This window comes from Dendronephthya gigantea, unplaced genomic scaffold, assembly GCF_004324835.1.
Source record: "Dendronephthya gigantea isolate DGI-Jeju-01 unplaced genomic scaffold, DenGig_1.0 000196F, whole genome shotgun sequence".
Classification (NCBI taxonomy): Eukaryota; Metazoa; Cnidaria; class Anthozoa; order Malacalcyonacea; family Nephtheidae; genus Dendronephthya; species Dendronephthya gigantea.
Genome location: NW_021163206.1, coordinates 185843 through 204234, shown reverse-complemented (window position 1 = coordinate 204234; position 18392 = coordinate 185843). Strand labels below are relative to the sequence as shown.

General features: G+C 38.3%; 6 non-coding genes across 6 annotated transcripts; 3 read left to right on the top strand and 3 right to left on the bottom strand.

The window, feature by feature from the left end:
• The first annotated feature begins 1266 nt into the window (after positions 1-1266).
• Trnas-cga lies at positions 1267-1348 on the top strand. The gene has a single exon. It is a non-coding gene; the product is annotated as a tRNA-Ser (tRNA).
• Positions 1349-2390: 1042 nt separating this feature from the next.
• Trnas-aga lies at positions 2391-2472 on the top strand. The gene has a single exon. It is a non-coding gene; the product is annotated as a tRNA-Ser (tRNA).
• A 1194-nt stretch (positions 2473-3666) lies between these two features.
• Positions 3667-3739, bottom strand: Trnas-aga. Its single transcript has one exon. It is a non-coding gene; the product is annotated as a tRNA-Ser (tRNA).
• A 220-nt stretch (positions 3740-3959) lies between these two features.
• On the bottom strand, positions 3960-4032 carry Trnas-aga. Its single transcript has one exon. It is a non-coding gene; the product is annotated as a tRNA-Ser (tRNA).
• Positions 4033-4254: 222 nt separating this feature from the next.
• Positions 4255-4327, bottom strand: Trnas-aga. The gene has a single exon. It is a non-coding gene; the product is annotated as a tRNA-Ser (tRNA).
• A 3268-nt stretch (positions 4328-7595) lies between these two features.
• Positions 7596-7677, top strand: Trnas-uga. The gene has a single exon. It is a non-coding gene; the product is annotated as a tRNA-Ser (tRNA).
• Positions 7678-18392: the final 10715 nt, after the last annotated feature.

The window sequence follows — 18392 nt, the reverse complement described above, 5'->3', positions numbered from 1 at the left end:
TGGTTAAGGCGACAGACTAGAAATCTGTTGCAATATTCCGCCGCAGGTTCAAATCTTGCCGACTGCGAATTTTGGGTTCCCCAATATTCCTTAAAACTCAGAATTTATTTTGTATGTAAATGACTCAGTTTTGATAATTACTTTCGTTGCAGTGAACTGTTTGAGTGGTTTCACAGGTGGAAAAGATATGGAATTTCGTTTGCAACTATAAAACATATTTGTTTCCGTTTTTCATTCAGGCACAGCAAATCAAACTAATTGATCTAACTTCTTAATACTTCATATATAGAATTTTTAGTAATGTACCCCTTTTACCTGAAGTAGTCGAAATTTCCGCATTTTGATCCCGTTACCGAGTATTTAAACAAACCTGCTGATTGGTCTTCAACGAAATCCCCCATTGTTACAGGGACCTCTATTCTATTCTTTATAACCTCACTTTTATTAGATATATGGGATATTTTTTTGTGAGCCAGTTAGCACAAATTTTAGTTTTTCATTTTTTTAAATACTGAAAGTTGATAAACTAGTTCGTCCAGGCGTGGCTTGATGGTCTGGAGGTATGATTTTCGCATCGGGTGCATAAGGTCACGGGTTCGATTCCCGTGCAAGCCTTGTTGTCCCCTTCCGCTTCAATGGGTTTTGTGTTCTAAAAATTTTGCTGTCGAACATTTTTTGTACTCTCTCACTTAACTTAATGGAATTAACAGCCATATAAAAATATAATTTGAGGATTTTTCATCGATATAATTATATCAGCAATGTGAACCAGCATTCTTTACGTCTGCCTCCTTAGCTCAGTGGTAAGAGCACTGGCTTAGTAAACCAGGGGTCCAGAGTTTGAATCTTTGAAGAGGCTCTTGACAATTTCCACTTAAACCAGGATCTAGTGTATAATGAACTTTCTTCTACAGCTAGCTCATTTTATATAAATTCTAATTTGAAAGCAACAAAAAGCATTAACATACGATACATTAGAGAATATATTTCAAATAACAACTTAACGTCGATAATGAAGGAATCTGAGCCTTTCCTAATAAAATATGATAAATTGAACTTCCGCCAATCATCATCGTGACTTGCACGAGACTTTTATTTATTTCTTAATTTTACTATTTCACCAATCCTAAATACGGTTAGCACATAAACTGAGAAGCTAGGCAGGACTACGAAGTCCAGAGTCACTAGATTTTATTATGCCCAAGACGTAATATAACTGGTTAAGTTCCAATAGGAATGCCAAAGAAGCAACCCATCATGCAGTATGTAGTCGTGGCCGAGTGGTTAAGGCGACAGACTCGAAATCTGTTGGGATATTCCCGCGCAGGTTCAAATCCGGTCGACTACGAATTTTGGGTTCCCCCAATATTTCATAAAACTCAGAATTTATTTTGTATGTAAATGACTCAGTTTTGAGAATTACTTTCGTTGCAGTGAATTGTGTGAGTGGTTTCACAGGTGGAAAAGAGGTGGAATTTCGTTTGAAACTAATAGACATATTTTTTTGCATTTTTCATGCAGGCACAGCAAATGAAACTAATTGATCTAAATTTTTAATACTTGATGTATAGAATTTTTAGTAATATATCCTTTTTACCTGAAGTAGTCAAAATTTATGCATTTTCAACCCGTTACCGAATATTAAGCAAACATGCTAATTGGTCTTGAATGAAAGCGTAGCTTGCTGGTATGATTTTCGCATCGAGTGCGAAAGGTCACGAGTTCGATTCCCGTGCAAGCCTTGTTGTGCCCTTCCAGTTCAATGAGTTTTGAGTTCTGAAAATTATGCTGTCGAAGATTTTTTGTTCTCTCTCACGCAAATTAATGGAATTAACATCCTTATAAAAATATAGTTTGAGGATTTTGCATCAATGTAATTATATCAGCAATATGAACCTGAATTTTTACGTCTGCCTCCTTAGCTCAGTGGTAAGAGCAGTGGTCTAGTAAACCAGGTGTCCAGAGTTCGAATCTCTGAAGAGGCTCTTGACAATTTTCACTTAAACCAGGATCTAGTGTATGATGAACTTTCTTCTACAGCTAGCTCATTTTATATAAATTCTAATTTGAAAGCAACAAAAAGAATTAATATACGATTCATGAGAGAATATTTCAAATAACAACTTAACGTCGATAATGAGGGAATCTGATCCTTTCCTACTAAAATATGATAAACTGATCTTCCGCCAATCATCAGCGTGACTTGCACGAGACTTTTATTTATTTCTTAATTTTACTATTTCACGAATCCTAAATACGGTTAGCACATAAACTGAGAAGCTAGGCAGGACTACGAAGTCCAGAGTCACCAGATTTTATTGTGCCCAAGACGTAATTTAACTGGTTAAGTTCCAATACGAATGCCAAAGAAGCAACCCATCATGCAGTATGTAGTCGTGGCCGAGTGGTTAAGGCGACAGACTAGAAATCTGTTGGGATATTCCCGCGCAGGTTCAAATCCTGCCGACTACGAATTTTGGGTTCCCCCAATATTTCATGAAACTCAGAAATTTTTTTGTATGTATAAATGACTCAGTTTTTATAATTACTTTCGTTGCAGTGAACTGTGTGAGTGGTTTCACAGGTACTGCAAAAAATACATTTTCTCATTTGAGTAAATATTACTTAATTTTTGAGTAATTGCACCGATTACTCAATAATTTGAGTAAATTTTACTCCTCATTCGGTAAAGAGAAACTTTACTCTCTCTTGCCAGTAAACGAAAACTCAAAATGTTGAGTAAAGTGTTAACTATTACTCCAATTTCTGCGCACTATTTGCTCAACTATGAGTAAATTGATGAGTAAAATTTACTCAAGCTTACGCAGGAGATTTAAATACTCACAAATTTGAGTAAATGTAAAGTGTTACTCTTTTCCTGAAAAAACGCAGCATTTACTCAAATCATGAGTTATGTACAATGAGTAAAATTTACTCAAAATTTTGAGTAATACCACGTGTATCAGTTACTAAAAAAAATACGTATTCTTTACTCAAAAAAAAGAGTAAACTTACTACGAAACTATGCCGGCGACATATATCTTTCCAGTATTTGGGACTTGTTTTGAAGGCTAATTAAGCCAACAAGGCCAAGAGCATTATTGGTTCATACATTAATATCACATCATACCACAAATTAAATATATACAATATATATATATATATATATATTATATTATATTAATATATATATATATTATATGTATATATATATATATTAATATATATATTATATATATATATTATATATATATATATTTGTTTTTTGCTCTTAATTGAGCCATGTTTCACTTGTGGATATATATATGTAAGATGTGTTTGTTCTTCTACACAAGTATGACCAACGGGCAAGCAGAAAATTCTACTTGACCGCGGTGGGAATCGAACCCGCGACCTTTCGCATTTCTAGAACGATGCTCTACCGTCTGAGCTACAAGGCCAAGTTGGAACGACTGTGATTTTGCTTGAGTTGTTATTGACAATGCGGGAGTTTTCGTCCGTCCTTTACATGTCGTTATGCAGTTACTTCTGCAAATGTTGATATATATATATATTTGTGCTTTTTTGCTCTTAATTGAGCCATGTTTCACTTGTGGATATATATATGTAAGATGTGTTTGTTCTTCTACACAAGTATGACCAACCGGGCAAGCAGAAAATTCTACTTGACCGCGGTGGGAATCGAACCCGCGACCTTCGCATTTCTAGAACGATGCTCTACCGTCTGAGCTACAAGGCCAAGTTGGGAACGACTGTGATTTTGCTTGAGTTGTTATTGACAATGCGGAGTTTCGTCCTTTTACATGTCGTTATGCAGTTACTTCTGCAAATGTTGATATATATATATTTGTGCTTTTTTGCTCTTAATTGAGCCATGTTTCACTTGTGGATATATATATGTAAGATGTGTTTGTTCTTCTACACAAGTATGACCAACCGGGCAAGCAGAAAATTCTACTTGACCGCGGTGGGAATCGAACCCGCGACCTTCGCATTTCTAGAACGATGCTCTACCGTCTGAGCTACAAGGCCAAGTTGGGAACGACTGTGATTTTGCTTGAGTTGTTATTGACAATGCGGAGTTTCGTCCTTTTACATGTCGTTATGCAGTTACTTCTGCAAATGTTGATATATATATATATTTGTGCTTTTTTGCTCTTAATTGAGCCATGTTTCACTTGTGGATATATATATGTAAGATGTGTTTGTTCTTCTACACAAGTATGACCAACCGGGCAAGCAGAAAATTCTACTTGACCGCGGTGGGAATCGAACCCGCGACCTTCGCATTTCTAGAACGATGCTCTACCGTCTGAGCTACAAGGCCAAGTTGGGAACGACTGTGATTTTGCTTGAGTTGTTATTGACAATGCGGAGTTTCGTCCTTTTACATGTCGTATATATATATTCGTCCTTTTCCATGTCGTTCGTCCTTTTACATGTCGTATGTCATATATATATATATATATATATATAAATATATATATATAATATAATGATCGAGCCAATCATGTTTTGCGTTCCTTTGGAAATGAATGCTAATACAAGCGGACGGGTATTATTAATTATAATGAGCCAATCATGTTTTGCGTTTCCTTTGGCACAACGATTCAAATGACTCCAATTTCATTGTCAGTTTCAAATCACCGTGAGCTTCAACGTGCGGTAAAAGCTTGTCTTTGTGTCTTGGTATATTCAAATATTTCTTTGCTCTATAATTCCGCTGAACTGAGAAAAAATGTTCACAGTGGAGGACGTTCACTCATGGCTTATTGCAGTTGACTTTGGCCAGTATTGCCAGACGTTTAAGGTATGTTTTTGAGCTTGTTGTTAGCGGGAGATGTGGCGCGCAAATACTCTGTATTTTACTCAAATCCAAAGTACAATCGCGCACAATTGCACAAAATGTAGATATTTCAAATTTCATCACTACATAAAAGATAGCATTTGCCTGCACTACTTTTAATTGTAAATCCCCGAAGAATCGCCATGACATTGGCGGGATTTAGCCTTTAGGGACATTGCATATAGATACGGCAGAACGTCGATGTTGGACACCATTGTTTAATGGTTCATATGAGAATTTCGAGTGCGGCTTATTTAGGGCAAACAACTCTGGAGCCTTGTCTTATTTTCGCTCGTATAAATGGCCCTTATGCTTATATGAAACTTAGGCAGCTTATATACTGTTTATATTCTGTAAAAAATGATATTTTGATTGTAAGCAGTCTCCTTGTTTGATCTTGCATGAATTTGTAAAACTATTGAATAATTCATATCAAAAATTCAATTTCAACTGAGAAGCCACTAAAAATTGTGTTCAGTTAATAATATAAAATTATATATTTTGGAGCACTAATAGTAATTTACTTATGGTTTTCAAAACACCAATTCACAAAAGATTATTTATACCTTTGACCAATAGATCATTCAGGTAATCAGGTTGCACATAAAGTGTTAGTTACATATATTGGCTTCATACATAGAACCTATTACCTCTCAGGTCTCACAGCTATATAGTATAATATATTGATTTTTGAGCACACATGCTCTTAGATATGTAATAGCTTTGGTCTTTCCTTTTCATTGGACAACATAAACAATAAAGGTATATAAAAAGAGCATGAAACATTAGAGTCAAATTACTGTCACATTTAAAGGTAACCATGTTAATTTGATTAGAAATTGTGTTTGGCAAATTATGAATTAAGTGACATTGCAGTTTATTGTTTTAATATTGGCCCTGGCATTGCTGTTTTACAGCTTCTTAGACTACCTTTAACCATCAGCTCACTTGGGCAGCACATCTTGTGTTGCCCATCAATGAGAATTGCAAAGACAATATTCAAGACATGTATGCATTTATGTTGATGCAGTTCTGCTGCTGTGTAAGGTGGATTCCGCCTTTTACCAGTACCTCTTTTGAGTGGCTTGTCCGCTCATGAAAGAGGAGATATATAAATGAATACACTCTGTAATGTAATTTAATGCAAGGTTTTCTTTTAGGGTGAAATGACAGTTTTATATGGGGCTCATATACATTTTTCATCAAATTTGTATTTAATTGCACAAAAAATCTCTAATTCAGCGTCTAACACTCGATCAACAGTACTAAACATTTTATAAAATACCATATTACATTTAAGTAATATATTAAATTTCTTTACTAGTAACAGTAGTTTTATTGAATAACAGTAAATAATTTCATGTGTAATATTTTAATATGAGTATCGTTGTAGTAGTGCAATAAGATTTTAAACTTAGATTTGACTTAACTTTAACTGTACATAATAGCTTAACTTTTTTATGTGTAAATATATTGTAAATAATAGCTACTTCCATAATTTTTGTTATAAAAAAACCGGAGTGTCGAAACGTTGGGTCGTTAAAGTTATTCTTTGTGTGGTGTTACTTTCATTTATTAAAACCAGAGTAAGGATAATTACGATGGATTATATACCTGGTTGCCGTGAACTCATTAACTTCAACTAATAGCCATATTTGTTCGCGTTTTTCATGCAGGCAAACACAGCAAATCAAACTAATTGATCTAAATTTTTAATACTCCATGTATTGAATTTTTAATATTTTACCCTTTTTACATGAATGAGTCAAAATTTACGCATTTTGATTCCGTTACCGAATAGGAAAAAAAACATGTTGATTGGACGAGAACGCGAAATCCCCTCTATTTAGGATCTCTGTTCTTTATAGCCTCAATTTTAATAGGTATATTGGATATTTTTAGCGCGCCAGTTAACACAAGTTTTTTAAACTTTAGTTTTTCATTTAATTCGATGGCTGAATTTCTTTTAATTAAATACTGAAAATTAATGAACGATTTTGCCCTGGCGTGGCTTGCTGGTCTAGAGGTATATATCATATATGATTCTTGCTATGGGTGCGAGAGGTCACGGGTTCGATTCTTGTCAAAGCCCCGTGGTCCCCTTCCACTTCAAAGGGTCGTGTCTCCTGAAAAATAAGTGGTACGTGCTCCCGTTCGAACATTTTTTGTACTCTCTCACGCAACTTGATGCAAGTATCAGCCATATAAAAATATAGTTTGAGGATTTTGCTTCAATGTAATTATATCAGCAATGTGAACCAGCATTTTTTACGTCTGCCTCCTTAGCTATAAGTGGTAAGAGCACTGGTCTAGTAAACCGGGGGTCTGGCGTTCGAATCTCTGACGGGGCTCTTCACAATTTTCACTTAAACTTGGACCTAGTAATTAGCAGCCATGCACTTATTACAGTTGCGTTGCTATCTTGGATCTGCGTCTAATATAAGAATGTTCCATGACTGATCTTGCTTACACACGCTGTGAAAGTTCTGACAAATTTCTACAATATAATCAATTAAAATATGATAAACGGATTTCCCGCCAATCGTCAACGTGACTTGCACGAGACCTTTTTTTTATCTCTTAGTCCTAATATTTCACATTTGCTAAACTCGGTTAGCGAAAAAAAATAAGTTAGGTAGGCTTACGAAGCCCAGAGTAACTCTGTATTACTGTGCGCAAGACGTAAAATAAATAGGTAATTTCCAAGCTATCAAGGGTAACGCGAAGGAAGCAACTCGTTATGCAATATGTAGTCGTGGCCGAGTGGTTAAGGCGACAGACTTGAAATCTGTTGGGATATTCCCGCGCAGGTTCCAATCCTGCCGACTACGAGTCTTGTTATCCCGCAACATTTCGCAGAAAGACTTTCTTTACCGTGGAAGAGTGGTTTTACGGGTGATTTTGCATTTTTCAGGCACAGCCAATCGAAATAGATTACTGATCTAAATTTTCAATACTTCAAGTAATAGAATAAATAGCATTTTTAGCATCGCACCCTTTTTACCTGAAGTAGTCAAAATTTATAGGCATTTTCATTCGGTTACTAGAAATAAAAAACAAACATGCTGATTGAAAGTTAATGAATTATTTCGCCCAGGCATGGCTTGCCAGTTTTGGTATCATTCTCGCTTTGGATGCGAGAGACAACGGGTTCAGTTCCTCTGCAAGCCCTGATTTTCCTTCAAAATTGAAATAAAACGTTGTTAAACGAACGGATGGGGCTTGTTTCTTTCGAGACAGAAAGCAAGCCCCATCTGTTCGTTTAACAACGTTTTCTTTCAATTTCTCTCAAAGCAGTTTCATATTTCTTTCAAAGCAATAAAATTTCTTCTGCTGAGCCAAACATGCTGGTTGCTCTAGAACGAAATCCTCCACTGTTACGTATACAGGGACCTCTCTTTAGGATCTCTGTTCTCTATAACCTCATTTTAATACGTATATGGTTATTTTTGGCCCACCTGTTAACGGAAGTTTTTTAAACTTGGTTTTTCATTTCACGCTATGGCAGAATTTTTCTAAACACTGAAAGTTCATGAACGGTTTCGACCAGGCGTGGCTTGCTGGTCTAAAGGAATGATTCTCGCTTTGGGGTGCGAGAGGTCACGTGTTCGATTCCTGTCCAAGCCCTTATTGTCCTTCCAAATTGAAAGAGAACGTTGTTGAATAATTGTAAAATTCACAAAGACTTAAATAGTTTTAACCATTACGTATTTAACAATCGGCGTGAAAAAAATACATACAAAATACGTTTTTTGAAAAATTTGTTTACATTCGATTACAGGACGCATAAAATGGAAACCGCGTCCCTGGATGAATTAGAAACATTTGTTTACAATGGACAATATTTTTCCAGAGATTGATTTGACGCATATTTCGGAAACCGCGTACTGCCGATGGATTCGAGCTATCAACCAGCCGAACGCGCTAACCGGTTGTGTTACAGAGACGGGAATTGAACTGTTAAGGCACGGACTGTTTTTAGAGAAAATACGAAACAACACAGAAGAAATTGGCAAAATTTATCATCAAACACCGTGAAGGGCTTCTCTTTCATCCATAAATTCAGATAACGAGCATCATAACAGAGGCGTGGCTTCATTGGTTCGACCGTGAGAGGATGAACAATATGTGGGGGCTCTACTTCTCCAACTCTCCCCAACAATGAAACGGCGCCGGCCCTCACCCTATCTAATAACGTAACAAACGAAACAAAAAGCTTGCAAGATTGATTATTCCGAAAAATTCTACGTGTCGGACGATCAGAATCGTAGGACATGCCCTTATAAGACCCTTCATAAAGTTGACTAAACTCAAAAACGGGTACCTTGTCTCGTATCCAATGTAAAACATCCAAATGAATGGTCGAAGGCTGCTCTTTCGTGATGGTCTCCCAGTATACGCAACATTCCTATGTAGCTCGCCTGGTCGAAAAGGGTCAGGATACCGAAAAAACAAATCCTCGACCTGACCCACTGTCCTTCCCTGCGTACCTTTATCTATGACGGGAGCTAAACGGGCATTTTCTGTCCTCCCCTCGCCGACGTTGATGAGGTTACCCATACAGTCCACCCATTTCATTGGTGGTCGTTGTTCCGAAGCTACTTGAAGTACCATGGCATCAAATGCCTCATCGCATTCTTATTTTTTGCTGAAACAAAAGAACAAATAGAAGATACTCCACTACGAGAAACCTCCCCACCAAAGGCCAGCGAAGAGATGACAGTCTTGTCCGGAAAACCAGGAGGGTTTGTTCAGGTACCCATTTCAAAACTGTCATGACTCACTTGCAAAGGGATCGTAAAAACAAGCAAAGAATATCGCATAGAACTTCAGTTTGCGTTTCATTTCCGTCTTTTTAAAGACTCTCAGTATCCCTTCAAATCAAAGACAAGAATACGAACAGACGAAAATAAATTAATCTTCCTTTAATAAATACGACATGTCAAACTAGATTGAAAATAGCTAATCAATGCCAATCGAGACGGAAATAAGTCACTACTTGTTAAACAGTCCTTGTTCGGAGCGAAAAAACACACGAAACTATGATACACGCACTAACACTTATTAAGCCAGGCACACATGACTAAAAATTTACGGCTCAAAGACGCACACACTAGAATTAAGGCTATTCTGTTCAGATGGATTCCAGTGGGTCCCAGCTTGCCCACAGGTCGCGCCTCCGCCGCATACACTGAGCTTGAGAATGTCCCAGCTGTCGACTGCTATAACAACGAGGAACAATTTGACGGCCTCGACCAGCATAACGAACGTGCAAAGTAGGTTATGCGCTTTTGCACTTTACTCCAAGTATTTTACAATAAAATTAATGCCATCATGTATAGTTGAAATGCAAATTGGTATACACGAAACACTACTCATCATGTGGCAAATTCGAAACAAAACACAACAAAAAATATTGATATTCCAGGGGAATTAGTCAATCCTAATAATGTTTAAACCGCATACCAAACTGCTTCAAATATGTCATGTGCTCAGGCAATAGATGTGGTGCAAGTGCTGGTGGTAATTGGCCTATGTCTGGTACAAAGCAGGGCTGTTATGCTTTCCATTTCACTCTTTAGGACTTTTCTTTTATTTTTGGTGTCACATTTTTAGAAAAATAAAAAAAGATCGTGTCTATATGTTCAATGTAAAACGCAGCTCCATATCCTTCCCGCATATTATCCATATCCGTTCCGCATTCTAACCCCATATCCGTCCTGCATTAACTCCATATCCGTTCCACATTTTAACCCTATATCCTTTCCGCATTTGAATCCCGTTCCGTTCCGTCGATCCTCTCCGCATCCTCATCCGCATTTTCACCTAACCAATATCTTGTCATTGCAATTTCGCAAGGCAAGTTGATTTTAAATCATTTTGCGCACCAGTGCATAATTCTCCCACGTGTGCGCATAATGAGAGCAAATTTTCGCTAAAACAAGGTAATAAGTATACAGGGTGTCCCAAAAAAACCCCGAAAACTATTGAAATCACTCATAACAATGCCATTGTTAGAGTTTGAATGCCTAAGCATTCTGTTAGGCCCACAAGTGTAAAAATCGGGGTTTCAATAAGCATTTTTAGCCATGCATATGATGCAGTCAAATTTGCTTGTTCGCAAAAATGATATTTATTAACAATATTTACAAATTTACAAATATGGATAACATTATTTAAAGATGAGGTAAAGTCCGTTCTGCGCATAGATTCCGCGCAGCAACACATTCCATCAGTGGGGGAGCAACTTTTCGAATGTTAATGATATGCGATATTAGCGCGTTGTATTACAAACGGACAGTTCGGGAGCACAATTATTTTATTTTATATCGCAAGGCTAAGAGCCTCGAATTGCGAGTGATGAAGATAAGGCTGCTAGAAAAAAGCAATATTATGCATAGAGGAATGCTTCAAGAATTTATTTGTCGAATGAGGACCCGAGATGGCGAGGCTATTTATCGTCGCTACAGACGCTACTTTCTCGCTTGTCCTACAATTACAAATATATAAAGTTTTAAGTAACGGTTTATTTACAAAACGGTTTATTTCTTCTTCAAAATATAATAATATTTTCTTCAAAATGTAATATAAAATAAGCATATTCATCACAGCTGGTTGAGCGAAAACGAGAAGAAACTAAGAAAATTAATACGACCCGTACGTCAAGTAAAGATTACATAACAAACGTAAACAAACAATGTTATGCGCGGTATATATGCGCAGAACGGACTTTACATCATCTTTAAATGTTAATCTCAAGGACCATGACCTTCGACATGTCCCCTTTCTCTAGCATTTTATAAGTTGCATTAAATCCCCACGGGCTGAAATTCGTGAACACGGCATTCAAATTTTAACAATGAGTGATTTAAATAGTTTTCGTTTTTTTTGGGACACCCTGTACATATACAAATTTGCATATGTTTTGCATAGATTAATTAGCTTTTTTGCTGCAGAATTTTCTTGCAGGAAACGGCACGCGCAAAGCTCGCAAAATGTCACCGCACACTGCGGGGAGTTGCGTAAGGTAATGTTCACAATGACTTTTAGTACAGCAGATAGCTCTCGTGTGCGGCAGGTTTATTGGATTAAAATAATGCCTGCAGCAACTACACTTTGCTTTTACTCCAGTATAATTTTATGACTCACTGGTGTCGATCAGTATAATGTTTATACATTCTCTACCTTAATATTGGGATTTCCAGCAACGCCAAACAGCTACTAACTTTGTGTTCAATAACTACACCATACTAAAGTGTGCAGCAATTCTTTAAATCATAAACGATTAAACGTTCTAAAATAAAACTGGTAAATCAATGGTTCGAATCTTACCATAACCGTTTTTTCATTATGAACTTCGTTAAAAGGTTAAAGTAAAGCACATGATCTTGTAGTCTAGTGGTGAAGACAATGGCCTCCCAATTGGTAAATCGATGTTCCGAGTCTTACCATAACCGTTTTTCATTATGAACCTCGTGAAAAGGTTAAAGTAAATCAATTAATCATAATCATTCAGCACATGATCTCGTAGTCTAGTGGTGAACACACTGGTCTCCCCAGTGGTAAATCGGTGGATCGAATCTTACCCTAACCGTTTTTTCATTATGAACTTCGTGAAAAGGTTAAAGTAAATCAAATTAATCATAGCCGTTCAGCACATGATCTCGTAGTCTAGTGGTGAAGACAATCGTCTCCCAATTGGTAAATCGATGGTTCGAATCTTACCATAACCGTTTTTTCATTATGAACTTCGTGAAAAAGATAAAGTAAATTAAATACCCAAACCTTTCAGCAGAAGATCTTGTAGGCTAGTGGCGGAGACAATGGCTTCCTAAGTGGTAAATCGATGGTTCGAATACTACGATGACCGTTTTTCATTATGAACTTCGTGAAAAGGATATAGAAAATTAAATAACAATAGCCTTCCTGCCCAAGTTCTTGTAGTCTAGTGGTGAAGACTATGGTCTCCCAAGTGGTGAATCGATGGTTCGAATCCTATCATAACCATTTCTCATCATGAACTTCGTGAAAAGGATAATTTCAGCACAAGAAATTGTAGTCCAATGGTCAAAATGTTCGAATCTCGTTTTAGATGGAAATTTTCTTTATTAATATTACATGGTAAGGTTATGGCGAATAAGTTTGTGTAGATTTCCAACAATCGCCAGCTAGCCTTGTGGTAAAGTCGTGCAATATCAAGTACAAGATCGCGGTACCAGGAACAGGTTGGTATGTTGTTCGGGTTTATACTCGGTTAATCTTTGGAAATCAAAGTTAATCTTTAGGGAAATCAGGGGATAAGTAGAGTGAATGAGGGGTATATGAGTACAAAAAGACTTAGTAATTGGGCTGCCTCGGCTCCCGGGAGCAGGGAGGGGGAAAGGTATAGGTGAGAAAGCAGTATATAAAACGTTTAAGTCTTTTTGCACTCATTTAAACCTCTTTACCCCTATTTATACTCCTATTTACTCCTATCTATCCCTACCCTTTCCTATTCTTAGATATCCCTAACTATCCCCTTACACAATGAAATGTTTGAAGAAAGCTTGCATTGAAAGTCAGGAAAGACGGGGGAAAGACAACCCCCCTCAGTCTACTCCTCGCCAAAGGCGAGGGCATATTCGCCCTCTCGCTCTACTCCTCTCACACTCACAAATTCTCATCTTTTTACCTTGTTGTTCTTTTTTGGTTTATCCAGGGCTTGAACCATCGACTGTATACTTGGCAGATTACCGTCTTCACCACTACACCACCAGTTCTTGTGGTGAAAGCCTACACTTTTTTATTTTACTTAATTTTTTTTTGGAAAAATCTTTGACGAGACTTAATACCTTTTGGTAGGATCTCAAATGAAATAACAATTTAAACTGATGAGTTCACTGTAACGTTCATGATTTATTTTCTTAAATCTCACACACTGTATCTTTACAGACATTACCATCTTACTCGTAGCTTGTAACATATCACAGGCAGATATGAAGTGCTTTAAAGCACTGTCTTTACATAAGTTGGTTATTTGCGGGCAAAGTGAAGCTAATGGTTACGGTGCAATTGTTTTGTATTTTTAATGAAGTGAAGTCACAGCAAAGTACAAGAATTAAGAACAGCCGAATACTTATCTTCTTCACCATGGGTTATCACCTTGACGTGGTGGTGAAGCTTGCGAGGCTCAGTGACCTTTAGAGCTATGCCGGCTGGGACCTTGGTCTCTGGCAGGTTCAACCTTGCCAGATTGGTCAAGAGGTAGAGCCCAGACAGAGAGTAACCCACCGTTCCTACCGGTATAGTAGGTTGAGCTTGGGGCCAATCACCCTTTCTCGTAAAAAAACCCGGATTACGGAAACCTTAAATTTTTTACTCAATGAGTGTTATCTCGGGAGTAGTACAACGACTTGCCAAACTCCAGAAGATGAATACATCAAATGGGATGATGGTAGTATGACGGATACACGCCCAATCCGAAAGGAAGCCTGTACTCTGATCAAGTCATTTGCTAACCCCAAAAAGATTCTCCGTATAGGAAACTGGAATGTTAGGACAATGTACAGCGTGGGAAAAAACAGCCCAAGTAGTTAAGGAGATGCAAAGGTACAACTTGGATATCCTGGGCATTAGTGAATGCCGATGGTCTGGCTCTGGACGGCTCAAGACACAGACTGGCGAAACTATTCTGTATTCGGGAAGAGATGATAACATACACCAAAGTGGCGTTGCACTTGTGATGACAAAAGAAACGGCTGGTTGCTTAGAGAGCTGGATGCCAGTTAGTGATAGAATTATGACTGCACGATTCACTTCAAGATACATCAAAACGACAGTGGTTCAAGTATATGCACCAACAAATGAGGCAGACGAAGAGACAAAGGATAGCTTTTACGATATGTTACAGAAGGTCACTGACGAGACTCCAAGGCATGACATGATTATGATGATGGGCGACTGGAACGCTAAGATCGGGGCCAAGCAGGAAGGGGAAGATGGTGTGGTGGGGCGACATGGGCTTGGAGATGAGCGGTCAGAAAATGGTGTTCGTTTTGTTTCCTTTTGTGCAGCTAACAACCTAGCTATTGTGTCAACAATGTTCCCACACAAGAACATCCACAAATACACTTGGACTGCTCCTAATGGGAAGACTAGAAATCAAATCGATCATGTGACAATGAATGGCAAGTTCAAGAGATCAGTGAGGGATACGAGATCTTATAGAGGGGCAGACTGTGGAAGCGATGACAACCTAGTTATCACAACTGTACGACTTTGTTTGCGCTGGATAGTTAGGAATGTAAGGAATTCCAGGAGATATGACACAGCCAAACTGATTATACCGGAAGTAAGACAGCAGTTTCAAATTCAGTTGAGGAACAGATTTAGCTGTTTAGCTGATGAAAGCACAGAAGTTAACGAACAAGATGTAGAGACTCGATGGACTAATATAAAGGATAGTTACAAGAAAACAGCTCAGGAGGTCTTAGGATACAGGAAAAAACAGAGTAAGCCCTGGATAAGCGCTACAAGTTGGAAGAAAATTGATGAAAGAAGATCTTGTAAAGCTAAAGTGGATTCAACCAGGTCAGAGAGACTAAAAGCAGCATACAGAGAAGAATACCAAGCTAAAGACAAGGACGTAAAAAAGCAACTTAGGAGAGACAAGAGAAATTGGATTGACCAGATTGCTAGTGATGCAGAGAAAGCAGCCGCCAAAACAGGCAATATGAAGGCGGTGTTTGATGCTACAAGACAACTTTGCAACAAACCAAACAGAAGAACAGACTCAGTAAGGAGTAAAGAAGGCATCCTACTAACAAAAGAGGAAGAGGTAAGGAAAAGGTGGAAGGAACATTTTGCTGAAGTCCTGAATAGACCTCCCCCCACACGATCGGAAGTGGAGAGTGTTGCTTATGAAACATTAGAAATTGAAACAGGTCCCGCTACACATGCAGAAATTAGGAAAGCTATACAGCAATTAAAGAACGGAAAGGCTGGTGGTGTTGATGGTGTGACAACAGAACTGATGAAGGCAGATATTGAAACTACAGTAGCTGCGTTGTACGAATTGTTGTCGAAGATCTGGGAAAGTGAAAGAGTACCTAATGACTGGAGATGTGGGTTGATCATTCGCCTTCCCAAGAAGGGAAATCTTATGGAATGTGGAAATTGGAGAGGAATAACACTGCTTCCTGTGGCCGCAAAAGTATTAGGCGAAGTGATTATCACAAGAATTAGGGACGCTGTTGACACCAGGCTTAGACAAGAACAGGCAGGGTTTAGGAGAGGAAGAGGAACAGTTGAACAGATATTCATTCTGAGAAACATCATTGAACAAGTAATTGAATGGAATGCCAACCTGTATGTTTGTTTTGTGGATTTTGAGGAAGCGTTTGATAGCATTGACAGAGGTATTTTGTGGGGAATAATGGGAGAGTGTGGTATTCCTTCAAAATTGATCACGATGGTAAAGGCAATTTATGATCAGAGCAAATGTGCTGTTGTAGATAGTTCTGGAAGTTATGCCTGGTTTGATGTAAGGACAGGGGTGAAACAGGGCTGTTACATGTCTGGATTTCTCTTTCTACTAGTGATTGATTGGGTTATATATGAGAAGGACTCTTGAAGGAAGGCAAACTGGAATAAGATGGCAATAATTCACGAACAAGTTAGAGGATTTAGACTTTGCTGATGATGTGGCTCTGGTTGCAAGCAGGATAGTGGACATGCAAACGAAGCTTGAAAATCTTAACACAAACGGGAAGAAGATCCATCTGGAAGGAAGTGACATTGAAGAAGTTGAGAAATTTGTTTATCTTGGTGCCACAGTCACAGCAACTGGTGGTGCAGGTGAAGATATAAGCGCCAGGCTGGGAAAAGCACAAACTGCAACTTAAAGAACATCTGGAAGAACAGTCAACTCAGCATAAACACCAAGTTGAGGATTTTTAGATCTAATGTACTGGCTGTCTTACTCTATGGTTGTGAAACTTGGCGAATGATCAAAAGCGATGAGAACAAGCTCAATGTCTTCCTCCACACGAGCCTCCGACGTATTTTAAAAATCTACTGGCCCATGAAAGTATCAAACGAAGAGATAAGATCAAAGACAAATATGGAGGAGATCTCTCATCAGATAAAGCGAAGACGCTGGAAAATGATTGGGCATATACTAAGAATGAAGGCAAATGAGAACCCTAGAATAGCTCTAACCTGGACGCCTGAAGGAAGACGTAAGAGAGGCAGACCCAAAGAAACATGGAGAAGAACTGTTGAGAAGGAAAGAGGTGATCTTGGATTCAATGGATGGACGGAAGCAAAAACTGGGACACTTGGAGAGAAAAAACGGAAGGCCCAATTTCCCTTAAAGGGAAAAGGACAAGATGATGATGATGATGAATACTTATCTTACTGAGACTGGAAAATTTATAGCCGTAGAAACCCGTCTGAATGTGAGTTAGGATATGGAGAGTTTATAGGTGTGATGCATGGTTCGGGTAATTTGTAATCTTTACGATAATATTAATAATTAACTCGCATTGCGCGATGCGCAAGCGAGTTCTTAAAATGGGAAGCGTTCTTAATATTTTTATGGTCGAGAATTTCGCGACCCGCAAGGTGCGATAAGGTGCGCTGACCTGCAAGCCACGAGCTACGCAGGCGTGGTTGCTAAGCTAACGTGCATGCTGCATTGCTGAGTGCATTCGTTCATGACGTTCATCGTTTTGTTGTGGACAAAAGACGATAAAAATTCAAGATATTTCGAAATTAAATATGGCTTCCAAGTGCCATATTTACCTTAACGCTCACCTTACATACAACTGCACACGCCGAGCACAGTAGCCCTACACTAAAAGATGCCGAACGTTTTCGAAACGGGCTGTTCTGTTGCTCTCATGCTTTTCAATTTCATGTTGAACCAAAGTTGCTTAATATCGCTATGAATTCTCTGATCAAACTGAATACAATCTCAAATCAATCTCACGAGTTCTCACTACAGTACTATCAATTGAAAACAATACAACCACGTTGTGAATGAACTGTGTACATGACGTGCTACGAATATCTGAACAAGACTAACTCCACTGTGCAACAAGACTAACTTCACAGCGCAATTAAATTTATCGAATGCTCTCCTCATTTTAACGCCCGTTCCGTTGCATAGCTGAACAACTATGCCTATGGCAAGCCCAAACACACGCCTGAGTAAGCGTCTTTTTTGTCATAGCCCTCGCTCGACTCAAGCAATGCAAGTTTAATGCCTAGCGGGCACCTGATATTTCTGAAACTCGTCTGATTTACTGATCCGTCTAAATGCGAATTTAAGACGAGTCTCTCTTCCAAACGGGATTCCTGTCTAACTTACCCGTCTATTAATTTAGACGGGAAAATTCGGACGAGAAACCCGTCTGTGAGGTTCACATCAGAAGAGTTTCCCGTCTTCGATGAGTTTCCCGTCTTTGATGAGTTTCTCGTGTATATGAATTCGGCTAATTCTATATAACTCGTATAGTCATCGTTTGTCGATAAGCTATTGTTCTTTATTTGACCTAATCGTTTC